This window comes from Mauremys mutica, chromosome 10, assembly GCF_020497125.1.
Source record: "Mauremys mutica isolate MM-2020 ecotype Southern chromosome 10, ASM2049712v1, whole genome shotgun sequence".
Taxonomy (NCBI): Eukaryota; Metazoa; Chordata; order Testudines; family Geoemydidae; genus Mauremys; species Mauremys mutica.
In genome coordinates, this window is record NC_059081.1 from 2886914 (window position 1) to 2907638 (window position 20725).

General features: G+C 60.7%; 2 protein-coding genes across 3 annotated transcripts in view; one reads left to right on the forward strand and one right to left on the reverse strand.

Annotated features, from left to right (window-relative positions):
- LOC123343392 (protein lifeguard 3-like) overlaps window positions 1-5229 on the reverse strand; it is a 29683-nt gene extending 24454 nt beyond the window's left edge. Inside the window, exon 1 of the mRNA XM_044978508.1 lies at window positions 5095-5229. The gene's annotated coding sequence lies outside the window, so the exon portion shown is untranslated. The remainder of the gene's footprint in view (window positions 1-5094) is intronic.
- Window positions 4074-20725, forward strand: part of TMBIM1 (transmembrane BAX inhibitor motif containing 1) — a 29511-nt gene continuing 12859 nt past the window's right edge. The window contains exon 1 of one of the 2 annotated variants that reach the window (XM_044978509.1): window positions 4074-4208. The gene's annotated coding sequence lies outside the window, so the exon portion shown is untranslated. Of the gene's footprint in view, window positions 4209-8196; window positions 8319-20725 lie in introns of those variants that run through there. The other variant, XM_044978510.1, reaches the window with a different exon arrangement.

Here is a 20725-nt window from a genome sequence, read left to right on the forward strand (position 1 = left end):
ACACCCACTCATCCAGGAGCTGGATTCGATGCAGAGGGGTTTGTGTGTCTCACGGCTGTTGCAGTGTGGATGGAGCTCAAGCCTCAGCCCCGAATCAGAAGGCCTGCGTAGTGCAGTACGGACGCGTTAGCACGGCTGTGAGATCCGGACCCAGGTTTACAATGCAAGCACAGCGTTGGAAACACAGACCACAAGCCCGGGTCCCCCAGGCCCGGCTTCACGATGCAGCGTAGACACAGCCTCCAGCTCTCACTTTCCCACCTGTACAATGGGGATAATCGCCCTGCCGCACAGAGAGTTGTGAGTGTAAACGCAGTAAAGGTTGTGGGGTGCTCGGACACCTCAGGATGTGGCTATACAAGCACCTAAAACAGGATTACACAACTTGGCCTTCAATGTCCCTTTTCTGCATCATTGATTAGATCAGCCAATTTTGCAAGGGTTTGCCCCAAATTTCACTGGCTTCAGCTGCCAAGCGACCCGCAGGCTGAAAGAGACAAAGAATACAGCATAGCGCTGGCCTGAGAGGCTGCAACATGGTCGGCCGTGATCAGCAAATGTAGGAAGTGCTGTTCTCCTTAGGGACCCAGCCACGGGTAACCGGCCTGCCCAGTAACCAGCCCAGGCACGCAGCAGTTTTGCATAGTTGTTCAGTTGATGATTTTGCTCTATCAAGAGTCACGTGTGATCACCAAAGCCGCCGCTCAGAGCAGCGTGATACCCTCTGAGAGCACAGGGCCACGATGTCAGGTCAATGGACCACCGCAAATAGCTGGTAACACAATCTGGCTGGAGTCTCAGATTCACAGGGTTTAAGGCAGAAGGGAGCATTAACTCATCTCGTCTGACCTGCCGCGTACCATGTCACCCAGTTACCCCTGCATAGAGACCAATCACAAACTGCCCACACCCCCACGTAGACGTTTCTGTTTAAAGGACGATTCTTCTCAGTGCTCTAAAATCCGCATGTGGACCCGGACTAGCTTGACATTTGCCTGGCCTCATGGGAGAGCGGGGTAGGTTTCATGGTCAAAATATGGGGTCATTTGGGCAAGAGGTTCCTGAGGTACAGTCCCCAACCCCCGCAGCTTTTCTTAAAGTTCACAGACTGTGCCTGGGGGCGGGGGGTTCGTACACACCTGGCTTCTGAAATGTGAATGGCTTCATGGGAGCGGGAGCTGGGAAGTGGGGGAGGACAGAGACACACCAATCTTTTCTCACATGCGTAAAGTTGCTGTGATCACCAGGTCAGAAAACTGTCCATTTCTTGGGACATGGACCAAGCCTGAGATTTCTCTTACCAGCCCTGTTAGGACTAGTGTGACCATTATCCCAAAGCATCACCGGGGCGGGAGGGGGCACTTAGGCATCACATAGCAACCGTGTGGCCTAGTGGAAGGACCAATGGCTTGAGACGCAGAAAACCTGGGCTCTATCCTCTGGTTGGCCAGCTGGCTAACCTTGGCCAAGTGATGTCATCTCTGTTCCAAGAGGTTCCCCATCTGGACGAGGGGGATGATCATGTTTCCTGAGCTAAGTATTACCACCACCTGCCCATCGGAGCACCTGAACTGCACACCCACGTGGTAAGTCATCTTCGGTTCCCAGCATCTACAATGGGGCGGACTGAGGTCTTTCCATCGCTTCCTGTCTTGTGCCAGCTTCATGATGTCATTCATCTTTAAACCTTTTTGTTCTGTGTCATTCTCCACCGTGTCTATCCAGCGCATCCTTGGCCTTCCTCTAGTTCCTTGCACTCTGGTATGTCTCACCAGGTAGGGTTCCCTTTCTGGGTCCATCCTGAGCACATGTCCAAACCACTGCAGGTGTCTTTGTTGAATCTTCTGCAACAGGGTCATTTCTCGCCCCAGCTGCTATGCTAACACTCCAACCCATACAGCAGTAGTGGCCTGACTGTTGTCTCACAGAGGCTGATTTCCATTGTTATCTACCTGTCTTTAGCCTTCCAGATCTTGCAGAGTTTTCCAAATACAGTAGCGGCTCCACTGATTCTTTTTGTGTCACGACGTGATATGTCAAGACACATGATAATTATACCTGCCTACATGACCCCTAACTCCTACCGCAATGTTTCTCTTTCTGTTCAAAGGCTAGGAAATTCACTGACAAAAAACTTTGTTAGCATGGACCTCAGGTTGCCCAGTGGTATGTGCTGCCTTTCCAGGACACCAAGTCCAATGGAAAGGCACAGTTAAGGTATTTCAAAACAGCAACTTCCAGCGGTAATTCACCAGGGCAAAGTAAATTTCCATTTTAACTCCGCCTGGGTTTAATACTGGTTTGAAAACCCCTGTCTCTAAACAGTCCGTATTTGGATTTGTGTAAACATAGTCAAGGAAGCAGTTAAGGAGTTACTAACTAAAATGCGGCTTACTCATTTAGCCCAAGGCTGCAATAATAGTGGTGGGAAAACAGAAGCAGCAGGTACCAGCGTGTCTTTATCATGTGGTGGAAGGTAAGTTTGTGAAATCTTGCTTTTAAACGGTGCGTCTGTGTGTGTTTAAAACTAATTTAAGAAGCAGCTTTATTGCCTTGCTTGTACACTGTATTTCAGGGGTAGGCGTTGTGTCCTTTTCCTTGCAGGGAGACATCCCAGGTACTAATGCGCTCTTTAACCTCGCAGAGAAAGGCAGGACAAGAACCAATGGGTGGAAGCTGAAACCAGACAAATTCCCATGGAAAAAACATGGCACAAATTGTTAACAGTGGCGCTGGTTAACCCCTGGAACGAACTCCCCAGGGAAGTGGTGGATTCTCTCCATGTCTCCAAAGCCAGCCGGGCTGCCTTTCTGGAAGATGCTTTAGCCAGACATGAGTTACTGGGCTCTGCAGAGGGGTAATGGGGTGAAATGTAACAACCTGTGATAAACAGGAGTCAGCCCAGATGATCGGATGGTCCCTTCTGACCTTCGAATCTATGAAAACCACTGGCATCTGACACTTGATTGGAAGAGAATCTCCTACCCGATACCAGTAGTAGGTCTTTTATCCTATGAGACGAACCACTAGAGAGCGAACTTCTCTCTCTCTCATACATACACACAGGGTGACCAGATGTCCCGATTTTATAGGGACAGTCCCGATATTTGGGACTTTTTTTTTTATATGGGGTCCTATTACCCCCCACCCCCTGTCCTGATTTTTCACACTTGATATCTGGTCACCCTTCTCTCTCTCTCTCACACTCTCTCTCTCTCTATTTCAGGTTCACACTGCTGTCCATCCCAACTCAGATTGATCTGGCTCCGCCGGGCTGGCCCAGCTGATTCGGCAGCAGCCGGAGTAACTTTGCTGGCACTATTCAGCCAACCCTGCCTAAGAGAGGGGCAGGGCATCTCCAGTCAGATCGGGCTGTAAATCTGTCCCTGCAGTAAGTCCCTGGCACCACGTCAGGGACCCCGGCTCTGCCTCCATCCCTAGCCTGAGTCGGGGACCCCCGGCCCTGCCTCCATCCCTGGCCTGAGTCGGGGACCCCCGGCCCTGCCTCCATCCCTGGCCTGAGTCGGGGACCCCCGGCCCTGCCTCCATCCCTGGCCCTGCCTCGGGGACCCCTGGCTCTGCCTCCATCCCTGGCCCTGCCTCGGGGACTCCCGGCCCTGCCTCCATCCTTGGCCCTGCCTCGGGGACCCCCGGCCCTGCCTCCATCCCTGACCCTGCCTCGGGGACCCCCGGCCCTGCCTCCATCCCTGGCCCTGCCTCGGGGACCCCCGGCCCTGCCTCCGTCCCTGGCCCTGCCTCGGGGACCCCCGGCCCTGCCTCCGTCCCTGGCCCTGCCTCGGGGACCCCCGGCCCTGCCTCCATCCCTGGCCCTGCCTCGGGGACCCCCGGCTCTGCCTCCATCCCTGGCCCTGCCTCGGGGACCCCCGGCCCTGCCTCCATCCCTGGCCCCGCCTCGGGGACCCCCGGCTGCGCTGTTTCGCCAGCCCGGCCGGGGCCCTGGGGCGCAGGAAGCGGGTGCGGTACCCGCCGGCCGCCTCCTGGCTGCGCTGCGCTGCGCTGCGCTCGCCCTTCGCCCCCACGGCGGGTGCCCCGGCCCGCTGGGGGAGGAGCTGCCGGCCGGGTCCCTCCCTTCTCGGGTTGCACCCGGGCCCGGAGCGGCTGCGCGCCCAGGGAGGAGCCCGCCCGACAAACACACTCGCCGCTGGGGAGGTGGAGGAGCGAGACCGGCCGGAGAGGCCCGGAGCCCGGTAAGGAGCTGGCGCTTGGCCCCGGGCTGGAAACGTTCCCGGCGCCTTGCGAGGAGCCGGGGGCTGAGCCCGAGGGGGGAGCCGGGCCGGGCCGGGGCGCAGCGGGGAGCCAGGCCCCTCCGGTCCCCACAGCCCGGGTCCTCCTGGCGCCGCGTCGTGCGCACGGGCCCGGCTCGGGATCCAGCGCACGGGCCCCGGGTCGCTCCCTGGCCGGGGGACCGGGGCGTCCGGGGGCCGCTGCTGGGTGTGGGCGGCTCGGGGGGGGTGGCTGGGCAGCGGGTCCCCAGGGCCGGGGTCAGACCCTGCCTAGCCCGCGGGTGGGACGCAGGGCCCGGGTGTCTCCTTCCTGGCAGGGCCCCTGGGGGCGTTCGGGCTCGGGGGGGTCGGGCGCCGGCAGCTGGAGCTGGGAGCACCGGGGACTGGGGTCGGTTTGTGCTGCGGGGGGGGGGGGGCGTGTAACAGACTGGCAGAGAGCAGGCAAGGGCTGGGCAAGCTCCCCCCCCCAGTGCTGCTGGTGCCCCTCACTCCCGACCCGCAGCCCCTGTTAGCCCAGCCCCGGGCTCCCCCCACTGCTCTGCTGGTGCCCCTCACTCCCGACCCGCAGCCCCCTGGCAGCCCACACTGGGCTCTCTCTCCCCCCTCCCCATAGCTATATGAGAATTACTTAGCCTACACCCCTGAATGGTGCTTATCACGGCGTGTGTGCGGAGGAATAAGAGGCCTGGGAGAAGGGTGGGGCAGGTGCGGGCTGGAGGGAGCGCCTGCTCCTTTCCCCATGACAGAGGTTTCCCTGCTCCCAAGTGTAGAGTCCATATCAGCTGCATGGGGAAGTGGCCAGGCCAACCCCACTTCCCCCTCATGTCATGCTCCCTTCCCCGTCTCTCACCTCCTGCCTGTTTCACATGCCCCTGGTGAGCTGGCCTCTCATCCAGGGCATTCTCAGGTCACCTCTTGCCCCTCGCGCCAGACACAGGCGTTAGGAGTGGCCCTCGCTTGAACATGGGCTCGTAGCTTCAGCTGCTCCTACTTCCTGGCTCTGTTTCTCCTGTCCCTTATGCCAGTGTAAACACACTGAGTGCAATGGAGTCACTCTGGAGTGACTCCGGAGTGAGAGAGAGGGGAGGCCAGCTCATGTGGCGGTTAGCTGGGTTGTGCTTTGATCACACGCTGCTCGTTGCAGTATTAGGCCCTCCAGGAGGCCCCCGGCAGGGCTGGAACAGACCCACCTAAAACATGACTCACTCCTTCCTTGTTTTTATTTTTCTAGCCTGGGTGTGTACCCACCCTGGGGTGAGTGGATCCAGGGGCCCACCGATGGGATTTCTGTACCCTTCCAACTCACCCCTCAATCCAGGGAGGCTTCTGCTCTGTAAAACCTGAGAGTCAGTAATCAGCAATAATTAACACTGCTACTAATGGGGGTGAATTTGAAACATCAGCAAGAAAGTGCTGTGTAACTGACGTGACATTTGCAGCACATGGTCCATGCTGGGTTTATATCCCCTCCCCCGGCCGGTCTGGTCTGTTATAAGGGGAGGGTAATTCCCAGCTCCGGGAGACATACCCACGCTAGCTCTGCTGGAGCTCGTGCGCTAGAGACAGGAGCGTAGCTGCGGCTAGCAGGACAAGCCAGCTGTGCCCAGTAGGATCCCCTCGGCGTGGGTGAGGGCAGGCAGCTGCCCTGCCAGGGCGGCACAGTTGTTGTTAGTGCCCTAGCGCCAGCAGAGCTAGCCCGGGTACGTCTGTCTGAGCTGGAAGTTACACCCCCGGCTCCAGTGCAGACATGTGCATTGGGTCTGCACAGCTCCTCTGGGGCCCTGATCTCAGCGGGGGCTGCAGGCCTGGCTTTCCGGCACAGGCAGGAGCCAGTGTCTGGTCCAGGGCTTCAGCTTTCTTTCTTCCAACTTATAACCAGTTCGGCAGAATCATCCCTTCTCCAGCTAAGCCAGGGTGCCTGCAGGGGCCCCTCCGTTCCCCACAGGTTCCCACTCGACCAGCCACTTGCCTGAGACTGTCAGTCTGTTCTGACCTGTTTCCCATCCGCCGCCTCACAACTCCCCCCACACCTGGCCCCCTGGCTGGCTTTTATACTCACCTGATCCCCAGCTGATCAGTCTCAGCTGGGAGGTTGGGGGGGGGGGGGGCTTCTCCACTTAAAGGGCCAGCACCCCGTGACAGCTTCTTTAGGAGGAGAGATTAAAAAGACTGGGACTGTTCGGCTTGGAAAAGAGGCGACTAAGGGTGGGGATATGACAGAGGTCTATAAAATCGTGAATGGGGAAGTGTTCTTCACCTCTTCACGTAACACAAGAACCAGGGGTCACCCGATGAAATGAATGGGCAGCAGGTTTCAAACAAACATCAGGAAGTGTTTCACGCAGCACACTGTCAACCTGTGGAACTCCTCGCCTGAGGATGTTGTGAAGGCCAGAACTATAACTGGGTTTGAAAAAGAACGAGATGAGTTCATGGAGGATGGATCCATCATTGGCTATGAGAGAAGATGGTCAGGGATGAAGCCCCATGCTCTGGGTGTCCCTAAACCTCTGACTGCCAGAAGCTGGGACTGGATGACAGGGGATGGGTCACTCGCTAATTGCCCTGTTCTGTTCACTCCCTCTGAAGCATCTGGCACCGGCTACTGTCAGAGACAGGACACTGGACTAGATGGACCAGTGCTCTGTCCCAGTCTGGCTGTTGTATGTTCTTAAATTAATAACAACAATAATCACTCACTCCTCTGTAGTGCCCTGCCGGGATTTCAAAGCAGCGCCCAGCTGTTAAATGGACACTGTCAGAGAGTTTGTTAGAGAGACGAGGGGGGTGGGGCGATATTAATTATTGTCTGTCTAAGGTCCTGGGACCGACAGGGTCCAACCCCACTGCCGACAGCAATGGAGAGCGTCGATTATTAACAGTTATTGTTATTCATGTGAACTCCAGGGGAGGGCTCGTTGTGACGTTGCTGGGCTGTACAGGGACTGGCCTGGTGACTCATACGGAGAATATTCTAATGCCAAATAATCGAGGGCGTGGTCTCGCCTGGGCCGGGTGTGCTGCACTGGCTATTGCAGAATGAGAGGGGCTCGCGGGAGGGCGAGGAGGATGATCCAGGTCTGGAAAAACGTGGGTGTGAAGAGCGATTGAAAAGCCTGGGACTGTCGCCTTAGAAAGGAGACACCCCCCGCATCCAACAGTGACCGAGAGAGGCAGCTGGGGGAGCGTCTGTTCTCCCTGTCTCCGAACACAAGAACCGGGGACAGGCGATGAAATTGAAAGGTGGGGAATTGAAAACCGATAAAAGGCGACAGTGTTAAACACGGCGGGGGATTCGCCGGTGGAACTCTCCGCCACGGGAAGCGGTGGAGGCCAAATGCTTTAAAAAGGGATTGGACCTTTCTGTGGACACTTACAATAACTAAGGCCAGCGTAGATTGTGGCAGGATATTAAACCTCCTGCTTCAGGGCTTGAGCCGACCCCCCAACCGTTAGAGATCAGGGTGGGCCTAATGTGAGGGGATCTGCTGCTGCGGGGTTCTTGCACCTTTCTGTGCAGCATCTGGGACCCGTCACTGAGCCAGGTGAGAGGGACCTCAGCTCTGATCCAGCCTGGCTCTTCCTAAATTACTCCCAAGCACAAGGATTTTCAGGATCAGGCGCTAATTTTAGGCCTTGGGGTATGTGATCCATAGCTCAGCTGATCTCGTCCCAGTGTTAACAGGCACGTTTCCCCCGTTGAACCAGTGAAGCGCTTGGATTGACGCATACCCCAGCAACAATCTCCTGCGGCTGCCTGGCAACTCGGGTGGCCGTTGACACCAGTGCAAAGTCCAGAGGGGCAGGGCGCTGATGGACACGGCTTTGCACAGGGAGTGAATACCAGGGCAGAGCCGGATCCGGCCCAGTGCTGCCGGGCGCGAGGAGTGGGCTGGGACACTCACGCGGCGGGAGACGCGGGGAGCGAGCCGCCCTGGAGAACAGGCAGGCCGATGACAGGGGAGCAGATGCCCAGCCGGTGGGATGGTGCCCGTGTGGCGCTGAGCTCATTGATGCTGGCTGAGGATCGGGCCCGTTCGTCGCGTGCAGCCGGCGGCGTTCTCGGGGACAGAGGTTGGGACCTTCTGATCTCTTGACTCTGCTTTGAATCAGTGGTGATGCCGCTGCTGCCAGAATCAAGCCCCTCCGTAATTAACCTGACGAGGCCCCTCTAATTAATTAAACATCCTTTGAGTGGGAGCAGGATCGTTGTCCTCCTGCTGTGACAGGGAAACCGAGGCACGGGGGGGGGCTTTTCAAAGGGGGGTCTTGCATCGGGAGGGGGGAGGGTTAGCCTGCAGAGAGGGCGGGCGGGGGGCGTGAATGTGCTGGTGACTCTCGGAGATGGAGGTTGTAGCAGGGGCTGGTTGGTCTTGTGCTTGGGAGCTGCCGCGCCCCTTTCTGGAGGTCACCGGGGGTGTGTGTGGGGGCTGCTGTGGCTGGCTTTAGTTCCCCATCCGCCCAGGCAGGGGGATCCCCAGGCTGTCACACGCTCTGCCCGCCCGTCCACGCGGCGAATTAACGTACAGCAGGGAGCACGGCCCGTGGCACCGGGACCCCCTGCAGCGACACTGTGTGCTGCCCCCAGCCAGGGCCGTTTATGGCATCTCCTGCCACCTGTGGCCGCCTGCTCTTGCTCCTCCTGGCCGGTGGGGCTGCCCTCCCGGGGGAACGTGGGGGTCCTTCCTCCCTGGGGCCTGCTGCTTGTCCTCCCCTTCCCGCCTGCCCCCAGCCAGGAAGAGCAGGAAGCGGAAGGGGTCCCGTTGCCTCCTCATGGCTCTTTGGGTGTCCAGCGGGAGCAGGGGGGCCAAGGTGCCCCGAGGCAACGGACCCGTTTGCCGTCAGCCGCCAGGCCCCCCTCCGCCGCAGGGCGCGTCGCAGAGGAAGCAGGTCCGTTGACCCGCTCCCCGTTTCCTTCCGGGCCCCGGAGCCCTGCTCTCGTCCCGCCCGCTGGGCAGTGGCCGGGCCGAGTGCCCGTTGCGGGCAGACTCGGGGCTGCCGTGGGGTTTGGATCGGAGCCCGGGAGAGCCGCTAGCCGGCAGCTCCAGGGGGCGGGACGCTGGGGGAACCTCATGGCAGGACTCTCATGAATGTGCTGGCATCAGCTGTTGCATTAGTGTCTGTGGCCTGCCCTGTCGCTCCCTTGGCCTGGGCTTCCGGGCCGCGCCCACCTGCAGAGGGCTCCGGCTGGACGTCCCGGGAGGCAGAGCCCGGCGCTCCTTTCCCCGCCTTACCCCGAACGGAGAGATCGGCTCCGGCCTGGCTCGCCAGCTACGCCCGCCCACGGCAGAGCGGCGTGTGGCCACGATTCACAGGCCCCACCTGGGCTGCCGCTTGCGAGGGGGATTCCCGCGGGAGACCCCGGCTGGACTGAGAGGGGGCGGACGGAACCGCGGCTGGATTCCCACCGCGGTGAGACACGTGGGGCTGGCCCCGATCCAGCAAAGCACGTGATCCCCTTCTCCCGGTCCTCTCCGGGCCCCCCTGCTTCTCCCAGCCCCATGGCCCTTCAGCTCAGTGGTCCCCTCCTCCCTGTCTCCTGCAGGGAGCAGGCTGATCTCCTCTCATCCACTGGGGTTTGCTGTGCAGACCACCGCTTACTCCGTGCTTAGCTGAGCCCTCCACAGCCGCCTCTAGCAAACTCCTGTGCCGATCTCTGAGCATCCGAGCGGCGTGTCAGTCTCCATCGTCCTCGCCGAGGTACCCGCGCGCCTCCCCGCCGTGTGACCGGGTCCTGGGGGGCCTGTGCTGCGGGCTGTCCGTCGAGAGGGATGGGATGGGTCCGTCTACACTGCAGCGAGAACCCCGCGTCTCGGCACGCGGGTCAGTTGGCTCAGGCTCGGGCTGCGGGAGGAGGAATGGCGGTGCAGACGTTCGGGCGGGGGGCTGGAGCCCAGGCTCTGAAATCTCCCACCTCCCGGTGGTTTGAGTCTGCACGGCAGTTTGTAGCCCTGCAAGCCCGGGCCAGCCGCGGGGCTTTTTACTTTCCCGGCTCTGTCTCCCCGTTGGATTTCCTCTCCGTGCTCAGCCCCGGGTCGCTCCTAGCATCGCTGCTCGCGTCGGCTGCCCCCCACCCCCACCCTGAGAGATCAGCTGCCTTTTCCCCGGCAGACTCGCCCGGCGGAGGGTTTCCGCTCTGGCTCAGGGTCCCCGGGCGGGCGTCACTGGCTCTCTGCTCCTCCTCGCTGATTGCAGCTCCCCCTGTGAGTATCATTCACGTCCGTCTCTCTCCCTCTTCCCAGCCATCGAGGGTGATGTCAAACGGGTCGGGCTCCGCAGATCCCTGGGGTTCCCCTTCACTCAGCTGCCTCCCCGGGCCTCCCCCCAACACACACTCCTTTCCCCTAAACTAGCCCCTGTCTGAGATCCCCCCCCCAGCTCCTGAACACCGGGGTCCCTCCTGATCCTGCCCCCCGCTGAGTCTCTCCAGGCCACAAGGATACTACAGGGTGATCAAAGCCGGGTTGTCTACACTGGAGACCTGGGCAAGCTGCCCCACACATCACAGCCCCTGTCAATAGCCAAACGGGACAGGCCACTGGCTAAACCCTCTGTGCCTGCAGCGTGGGCCGTCCTGGGCAGCAACGGGCAGAGGCGAAGGGGGCCTCCCCTGCAGACTGGTGCCGCTCAAGGCAGGGCTGGGTCTGGGGGCTGCCCCGAGTTCTCTCGGGATCCCTGTACTGGCTGCGTGTGGCCGAGCGGGGCCGTGTCCCGGCCCCAGGCCTGTTCCACCGGAATTGCCGGCTGTTGCTTCACGCGTGTGACGGGGCTGATTCCCTGGGGGGCGAGGGGGAGGGGTTCTGCTTTCTGGGACCGTCGGCATCTGGGCAGCAATCGGAGCCATCCAGGTGGTGGGGGAATCCGTGCACTCCAGTGGGAGTGGGGGGCCCTGGATTGGGCTCAGGGTGGGGACGGACCCCAACACCTAGCGGAGACGGACGCTGCTGCCCTGGGCCGCCCTGCCAGCTGTTCGGAAGGGCCCTTACCCCTGTTCTCTGCTCCTTTCCTCGCTGCAAGTGCTTTGAGGCTACGGTGATGGGCACGATGGGAGGAAGAGGGTAACTCCGTATCACCCCCCCAGGTGGGACGAAGGGGGGTCACAGGGGTGCTTGGGTCGTGCCAGGCTTGGATGTTGGGGTACTCGTGGCAATCCAGGAGGCAACCAGCAGCATCACAGCCCCGCAGTCCCCCAGGAGGAGATGGTGGCTGGTTAGAGGGAGGCCCAGGGCATTTTGGCAATTAATTGACCTTTGACTATGAGCGGTAAATATGCCCAATGGCCTGTGATGGGATGTTAGATGGGGTGGGATCTGAGTTACTACAGAGAATTCTTTCCTGGGTGCTGGCTGGTGAGTCTTGCCCACACACTCAGGGTTTAGCTGATCGCCGTATTTGGGGTCAGGAAGGAATTTTCCCCCAGGGCAGATTGGCAGAGGCCCTGGAGGTTTTTCGCCTTCCTCTGCAGCACGGGGCACGGGTCACTTGCTGGAGGATTCTCTGCAGCTTGAGGTCTTTAAGCCACGATTTGAGGACTTCAGTAGCTCAGGCACAGGTTAGGGGTTTGATACAGGAGTGGGTGGGTGAGGTTCTGTGGCCTGCGTTGGGCAGGAGGTCAGACTAGACGATCGTAATGGTCCCTTCTGACCTTACAGTCTATGAGTCTGTTTGGATGGATCTGTTCTTCCAGGCGGGTGCCACTGACAGATTGTGTAGGGGGGCACCGGGTGCCGGGCCTGGAGCTCCCAGCCTGCAGTGTGAAATGGAACCCGAGGGGACGTGTTCACAAACATGGGATAATGCCCAGGATATGACCCCGCCGCATCCCTCCCCCACCGGCCACCCCAAAATGAGCATGAGGAACTGAGCCTGGGGACGGATCTACACAGCCTGCAGCAGGGGCCTGGCCAGCTCTGGGAAGAGGAGGGGGCAGGTGGGAGGGCCCCCCAGACAGAGCAGCCCCCCGCTGCTTCCTACCCCATAGCAGATTGGGCGGGAATGCAGCGGAGCCCGGGTCCCAAGGCCGATACCCCGCACTGGTGCAGAGCGGGTGCGGCTGGGTACAGGAGCTCACCACCCCGCTGTCCCTGGGGCGGGTGGACCACGGCAGCCGGGCAGCAGATCCTGCCCACGTCAGGGGACCGTGCGGAGTCAAGCTTGGACTTTGGCTTGCGTGTTTCAGGGGAGCCGGTCCCCTGTCTCTGTCCCCACCAGCCCCGGGGGATCATCCCCAGGGACACGCCACGCCCAGCTGCTCAGAGCTGAGTCACGGCCGGTTCCCTGGGCATGTAAATATCACCCTGGCTGGGGGGGCCAGGCTGTGCGGGGGTGGGGAGCAGGGATGGATTTAGCCCCTGTCTGACTCAGCAGCAGTTGGGATAAATGGAATGACCCCCCCCCCCTTTTGGACACTAGGGTCTGTCTCCATGACCCATTCACCCCTTGGCCTGCAGCAGGCAGGCAGGGCCCATTGGGCCGGGGGTTTTGTGGTGGGGACCCCTGTCTGCTGAGAACTGGGCTGAGACCCACCAAACCCCTGTCATGCAGGGGCACCCAGCTCTGCCCGAGCTCATCCAGGGATGCTCCAGCGGACGGCAGTGGGCGCCACAGCTGCTCGCAAAACCAGAGCCCGGAAGGCATCTCGGTCCCTGACTCCCCTGATCTCAGCGGACTGGGTGCCCAGCACCCACGGGCGCGAAGGCGGGTCTGAGGTGGCTTGTCTGGGGATCAGCCCTTCACCAGACGGATCCGACCCAGCAAGTGGGGGATCAGCGTAGAGGCCGGGGGCAGGAGCTGCCGGCTAAGAGGCAGCGTGAGGACGAAACCTAGAGCTGTGACCCAAGCGCTGTCCCGCAGGCAGATCCTGATCCTGCCCAGCGGCTCCCAGGCCTGGCCCTGGCAAGGTCCCGGCTCCCGACCGCTGACGGCCTCAGCAGGAGATGGGCCCCCCGGGGAGCCCCCTTGGTTCCGGCTGGGAGAACGGTCATTACTCCAGGTTGCCGTGGGGTGGGATGTAGCTATTAACCCATAGGGTGCTGGCGTCTTCCCGACGGCCCACTGCATGACAGTGTGTGCAAATCAGCGACAAAGAAACCCAGCACCATGGCCAGGGAAATTAACCGGGGTGGGCACCCGGGCTGGGCCTTATTGGCTGCCAGACCCAGCCGTGACAGGGAGCGGAGATCTGCCTGCGCCTTGGGGGGCCGGGGGTTAACTTCGGCTCCCCACGCTTGGCTGCTGCTTGGGGGAAGGTGACCCCGAGGTTCGGTCTCAGGCTGGGGGCTCGCCGGTTCCTTGTCCACTCCTGCCTTGTGTTATCAGCGCTGCCCAGGGATGGTGGGACCACGCGGGTGGCAGCTCGCTCCTGGCTGCTGAGTCATCCCACCAGCTTGCGTCAGAGCTAGAGGGCGAGCCGAGGAGGGAAATCTCGTGTTTGCAACAGGAGCAGCGGGCGGGACCAGCTGGGCGGCACAGAGGGCTGTGACAGGGTTGCGTGGCGCGGAGGGCAGCGCCCCTTTAAATGGCTGGTGAGCCCGTGAGCGGCGCTCACCGTGTTCTGTGTCACAGAGGCTGCAGCGTGTGCAGCTGGCTCTGGTGGGTGTGTGCAGTGGTGCTTGTCGGGTGCAGCTGTGCCTGGGTGCTCCCTGGGGTTGTGTAAAGAGCAGAGGAGGCTGGTTGTGATTATTGCCTAGCAGCGCGATGAGGGAGGCAGTGAAAGAAGAATAGCCCAGTCGGGGGAAGGCAGGAGGGGAAGGATCCAGGTCGCTGGGATGGCTGAGGCTGGCGGGGAGGGCTGGTGTGCTGGGGACCGCCAGGGCCGTGGAGGGAGGGGGATGGGACAGGACGGGGCAGGGGGAAGCTGGGTTCTAGTGGGATGCAGCCGGAACGCCCCTGCCCTGTATTGCTGGGACGGGGCTCGGGGATACCGGCGGAGGCCCGACAGCAGATGACCCCTTCGCCTGTTGCATTGGGGAGAGCTGGTTGCCCCAGGCTGGGCTGCAAGATGCTCGGCAGGCACAGCAGAGAAGCTAGAGCACAGGGCTGCTGATCAGCCCTCACGCAGCCCCCCCAGCCTGGAGGGGTTCGTCCCGGCTCCTGTTCCCGGAGGCCCCACCACGCCTGGCTATTGCACAGAGATCCGAGAGCTCGGGTACTGAATCCACGTCCTCCCGCGACGAGCCGCCGGGCTGGTGTTGTCTGAGCTCGCAGGGCTTGGCTCTCTGGCTGTCGCTGCCCCCGGTCCAGCCTCCTCCGGGGCAGCGGGTTGCGAGATCAAATCCTCCAGCTCCTGTCCTAGGTGGGCCCTGCTGGGCAGTCAGGGCTGGCACCTCTGCCCGGCCAGATTGCGGCCTAGGAGGTTCCTAGGCAGGATTAGGGGGAGGCTCCAGCTGGAGGGTTAGGGCATGATGTGGGGGCTGGGGGAAGAGTCTCGTCCACGCGCTGCCCCCAGATGGGCCGTAGGGCGAGGGAGGGAGGTCACAAGGAGCTGGCGGGGATGGGGCCGTCTCTGGTCAGGAAGGAACGGGGCAGCTTGAAGGTGTCTGGTGCGCAGGGGAGAGCGGAGGAGGGAGAGAGGCAGGAGCAGGCCGGGGAGACCAGTGAAATCCGCCAGAGCATGTGGAGCCGGAGGTGGCAGAGGTGCCCGGAGGCTCTGTGAGGAGGCGAGTGAGAGGGGACCGGAGGAAGTCTGGGGCGCCCGGGGGCAGGCAGGGGAGTGCCGGTGGCCTGAGAGGGGTAAGGAGCACACGGCTGGAGGCCAGGAACGAGGGCCGCCCGGCCATGGTGGCTAAGTCTGTCCACAGGCGGGTGCAGGAGGGGGCTGAGCTGCAGGGGAGGTGGCTGAGGCTCGGGGAAAGCCTGGGGAGCCGGTCACTTCGACTGAGCTGGAAGAGGGGGTGGGGGGAATCGGTCTCTGCCAGCCGCCCCACTGAACGCCGCCCCCTTTACCCTGCAGCCCTCTCCTCTCTGTCGGCGGCTGCTCACGCACCGTGCGGGGGGTCGTGGGCCGGCTGCCCCAGGGAACGGCGTGATGGGCGGGGAGCAGCTGCACCCGGCATCTGGCCAGGCTGTGAGTGCATGAGCCGGGAGAGGGGGCGGGGAAGGACCAAGAGGCCCATGGGGAGCTACATTCCTGGAAGCCTCCGGCCGCCAAGCGGAGCCAGGAATAGAACTGGCCGGGCTAGAGAGGGGACCGCACCTGCGCCCTGGGCCGGCCAGTTGCCGGGAAGCCGGGAGGGAGGCGTGGCACAGGGCCTGGGTTTCCCCGGGAGTGCCAGGCAGTTGCGCCACAGCCCCGGGGGTGGGGGGGGTGGGGAGAGGGCATCCCTGGCACCGGAGAGTCAGGCTGGTTTCGTTACGCCCCGGCTTGGTAACATGGGACGCGGCTCCTCCCAGCCACGGCGTCAGGCCCTGCCTAGCTTATTCTCCGGCTCCCTCCACCCAGCGTCCTGAGCAACCCCAGAGCAGGGAGCGTCAGCGGGAACACGGGGCCAAGCACCCCCTTGTGCCAGCACGCAAGAGAGGAGGGCAAACGCCCCTCCTGCTCCGGCCTGTGACTGGCTCCGGGGCGTAGGCCGGACGCCGACAGGGAGACAGCAGGGCACGTGCCCGGAGGCAGAAACTCAAGTGCCTGGGGAACGTTTACCCTAAACACTTAGGCTCCATGTGGCTTTAGACAGGAGTTTTGTGGATGGCAGCGGAGCCTAAAACTGGGACGTAAGCGCCTAAACTCAGATGCCTCCGTCCCTTTGTGATCCTAGCCCAGAGAGCCCCTGGTTCGTGACAGTGTTTCTGAGGCTGGGAAGACGGGAGGTGGCGTTTGCGGGGGACAGAGGCAAACCCAGGTCACCAGTGACTCAACTCGGCAGCCTGTGCGCCAGCAGCTCCCTCATTTTCACTCCCCACTGCCAGGTCCCCCAGGCCACAGCCTGGGGTGTTAACCCAGCCCTCCCCTCCCCAGGGTCTCTGTCACAAGCTGTCTCATGGCCGGGGAACTGTGGATGTTTCTCACCATCTGATCAGCAGCCCCCCATGCAGCGGGCCCGGCAGAGCCTGTGCATCTTCTGCTTTTCCTTTCAGCTCTGGAGCTGGTTTCTTGCCCTTTTCCCCTTGGTCTCGCTTTGTATCAAAGCAGATAAAGAACTAAACAGGGAGGAAGCAGCCCCGCGTAGTGGCTAAACCCCAGAGCAGGCGTCAGATCTGGCGTCTGTTCCTGCCTCACGCAGACTGGTCCCACCAGCACAGGATTGCTCCTGATTGTACAGTTCCTAGGGTTTGCTCACGCTCCTTGTAAAAGTCCCAGGCCACGGGGCTCCCAGCCCTTTCCGTGGGATCTGGCTCTTCCTGAGCCTGGTTTTTTCCATCCTGATTTCATCCGGCTCGCCCTGGCCCCTTTGTCCCACACTCGTTCCCTTCCGACGCTGGCCCGCTGCCGTCACAGCTCAGCCAGCCACACCCTGAGGGCCATCGCTCCGGCTTCACGGTGCGAGGCCTCTGGTGACAGAGTGAAATCCCCCCTTTTTACCCAACCCAGCAGAGGGGAGACAAAAGGCAGGTGGTGGGGGACTGTGGCGAGGAACTTGCCGGCCAGCTGACCATGCGGAGGGGGGTGTTGAGACATTCGCAACAAGGCCATGGGATGATCTGGGCCATGGCGGTTCCTGTTGTGTTTTAACTCCCGGCGGGTTGTCACCCCACCCCCTCACCTGTGCTCAGGCTCCGCCATGCTCTCAGCACCTCCCCGGTGCCCTGGGACAAAGAGCAGTCCCGGCTCCTGCCCTGTCACCGATGCTCCTTCCTCCTGTCCTGGAGAGCAAAGCCAGGAAGGGCTCAGGCCCTGAGCTGCCCACAGACCCACCTGTCCTCTCCTTTGTCTGCTGGGATGCTGTTCCCTTTCCCCAGCGACTCACCCGAACCGGCTCCACGCTCCTGGGTCTGCCCTGCATCCTGGGTGCGGAGCCCCGCCCCTGTCCCCCGGTTATCCTAACACTGTGCTGTAAAGCCATGGCACCACGTGCCGACGGGAGCACCAGTGCAATTATTTTGTCCTAGGCATGAGGGTGGCAACCGGTGGTAGGTCATCCCTGCCCTCCGGGGACTGAGACTCCAGGGTTTCCAGGTCACCAGCTGGGCAGTTTATTTTTGGCTGCACAGTCATAAAATTAACGAAACAATACAGAGGCCAGGCGTAGATAGCAACCCCCCCCCCGCCATACACCCTGTCCTAGAGAGCAGGCCTGATTCAGCGTGAGAGAGACACGCTTCCCCTCTGGGCCCTACAGTCAGGTTTCTAAAAGCCCAGACCCGCTGATACCTTTCCAGAGTGTTTTTCAATTCCCATCCAGATCATCCGAGGAAAGAGCTGCTCTCTGCCCTGCCCTGCCCAGTTTGCAGCCCAACCCCTACAGCAGGGGTCGGCAGCCTTTCAGCAGTGCTGTGCCGAGTCTCCATTTCGTCACTCTGATTTAAGGGTTCGCGTTCCAGTCGTACATTTTAACGTTTTTAGAAGGTCTCTTTCTAGAAGTCTATAATACAGAACTAAACTCTTGTGGTATGTAAAGCAAATAAGGTTTTTAAAATGTTCAAGAAGCTTCATTTAAAATTACATTAAAATGCAGAGCCCCCCGGACCGGTGGCCAGGACCCGGGCAGTGTGAGTGCCACTGAAAATTGGCACAGGTGCCATCAGGGCCGCCCAGAGTGGGGGCCAAGTGGGGCAATTTGCCCCAAGTCCCGCAGGGGCCCCGCGAGCCCTGGCCCGGTGGTGGTCCGGGTCTTCCGCGGCATTTCGGTGGGGGGGGGGGCCCTTCAGTGCTGCCGAAGACGCAGAGCGACTGACGGGCCCCCCGCCGCCAAAATGCCGCCAAAGACCCGAAGCGCCGCCGGGTGAGTACAAGTGCCACAGCTCCCCCGCTCTGCCCCAGGCCCCCTGAATCCTCTGGGCGGCCCTGGCCCGCGTGCCGCCTTCGGCCCTGCCGGCCATAGGATGCCTCCCCCTCCCCCACAGGGTTTGCCTGGGGACCCAGCCGGTCCAGTGAAATTGACTGGAAAGAAAAGTGAAACTGACTAGGCCATTTTCACTGTCCAAACCCTGCCAACTCTCCTGCCTCTGCTGATCTGCCCTGCCACTGACTCCAGCAGCATGAAATAAGTGTCCGTGTCCGTGTTTGCAGGATCAGCACCTGAGCCAAAGCTCAGCCAAGCAATGCAAGCGCCTAGAATGGGTCTGAGGAGCTTCCTACCTAGCATCTAGTTACGCACTTTTATGGCCCAATCGCTGCGATATCTGGGCACCTGTTGAATCCCCGGCAGCTTTCTCTGTGGATTGCGGGTACTTCTCTATGTGACGAAATCATGGGCTGGCTCACGAGAGACCCACAGGCTGAACCTCGTGCTCTCAGGGAGTGGAGCGGCAGCCGCTGGGTGGGGCCTGCCCCAGTTATAACCAGGACGCTTGCAGCTCCCCAGAAGGGGATATCCTGCGTTTGCTTCTGCTAGATCCAGGAGGGTGAGTTTGCTGGGGGCACGTCAGATGAGGTGAGCTGGGGCTCCGCAGGGAATTCTGCCCTGTGGAGCCTCTCTGCTCCCTAGGCACGGGATGGGGCTAGTGACTAATGGGGCGTGGTCCCCAATGGGGAGCCTCAGCTGATACATAGAATCTCAGGGCTGGAAGGGACCTTAGGAGGGATCTAGTCCAACCCCCTGCTCCAAGCAGGACCAATCTTAAATCATCCCAGCCAGGGCTCTGTCAAGCCTGCTAAGGAAGGTGCTTGTGCCCCTTGGAATGAGCTTTGATCCCTTCATGATCACCCCAGCAGCTTTCAAGCAGCCCCACCAGCCCTAGTGCGGGAAAGCTTAGCCCAGCGGTTTGTGGGTCTCTCCAGCTGCTGCGTGTGCCCCTTTCAGGGACCCCAGAACAAGCCTCTGCAAAGCCAAGGCATCCGGCAGGGTCTCCCTGAGGATTGCTGCCTTCCTGAGCTGTATGATCAGCCCCCCCCCCCCCGCCCCACATTGTTCTAACCGGCAGCTTCACCCCAGCCTCTGCCTCAGGGGTGAAAGGCTTTGGCTCAGATTTGCTCTGACCGGTGGTGATTTGACGTGGTCGTTGACAGGAGCGGCTGAGGCTGCCGTTTGCTCACACCCTGCTGGGGAAAGGCAGCTAATCCGAGCAGCTCTTTCCTCCCGGAAGTGTGTGGGTAGAATCGAGTTACTGTGATAATTCACGTGGGCTTAACGACACCCCAGTGGTGGGTATCAGTCAGCATTACCCTCTGCTAGCTGGAATCAGAACTGCCAGCCGGTGTCATAGACCCTATACTGATCATGGCAAAGGGGGATTCTCCTATGCTCTTGTTGGAGGGACTTCTGCTTCTCTACCTGGAAGGGCCTAGTCCTGGCCACACCGCTGCTGCTGGGAATTTCAGATGGGCCAGAATTGGCTACGGTATTTTCCTCGCCTCATGTGTTGCACAGCTGAGGGTCGGGAGAGGGTCTCATACATTACTTAACCCCATCCATGTGGCAGGGAGGGATTTATTATCCCTGCTCTCTAGATGGGGAAACTGAGGCACAGCAAGCGGCAGCGGTTTGCACAAGATCAGGCAGCGAGTCTGTCCCTGAACTGCAAACAGAATCTGGAGGTGTTCACACCTGGTCTCCTGCTCTAACCACTAGACTGACCTCCCTCCAGGAGCCACACAGGAAACTCCCGGCCCAGGCTGGAGTCCCAGTCCTTCAACCACTAAATCGTCACCCCATTTCCTACCAGTTCTAATTTTTAGCTCATCAGATAGGAACATTCAAGACATGGGATGGGAGAGGCCCTCAGCCCTTCAGGAGGGATGTTGTTAACCTCTTTAAAACTAAAAAGGTGAGACTTATGTGAAACCATCCCCCAAAAGACCCTTCCCCTTTGTGTCAAGGACCCTGTGGTGAGGGTGACGATGATCTCTTGCTGTGGTACAGCGCTTTTCCTCAGTAGACCTCAGAGTGCTTTACAAAATATCCTCCCCACTGCACAGGTGGGTAAACTGAGGCACAGAGAGGGGGATTGACTGGCCCAAGGTCCCCCAGCTGGCCAGTGAGGGAGCTGAGAATAGAACCCAGGTGTCCTAGGCTCTATGCACATGGGATTAGGTGGAGGATCCAAAGGAGGATTTGTAAGACATAGGAAAAAATCAAGCCATCCCGGTGCAGCTGTGGGACTTCAAGGTGACCCCTTGAGGCCTAAGATGTTTGCAGATGTTAAATACTCTGGGTGCCCTCGCCCCAGCAGCCCTACTATCTGCTGTGACAGTCCTGAAAATTAAACTGCAGGCTGGATCAGGTGCATCCGTGACCTGGGGCCTGTGTCTCCTCTCGCGCCAGCTGAGTCAGGAGCAAGGCCAGCGAAGTTGGTGGGGTTGTGCCGGCGTAAAAGGGGTATAAGGAAGCTCCGGATCAGGCCCTGGGCTTCTGACTCCTCAGGGCCACCAGGGAACCTGCTCT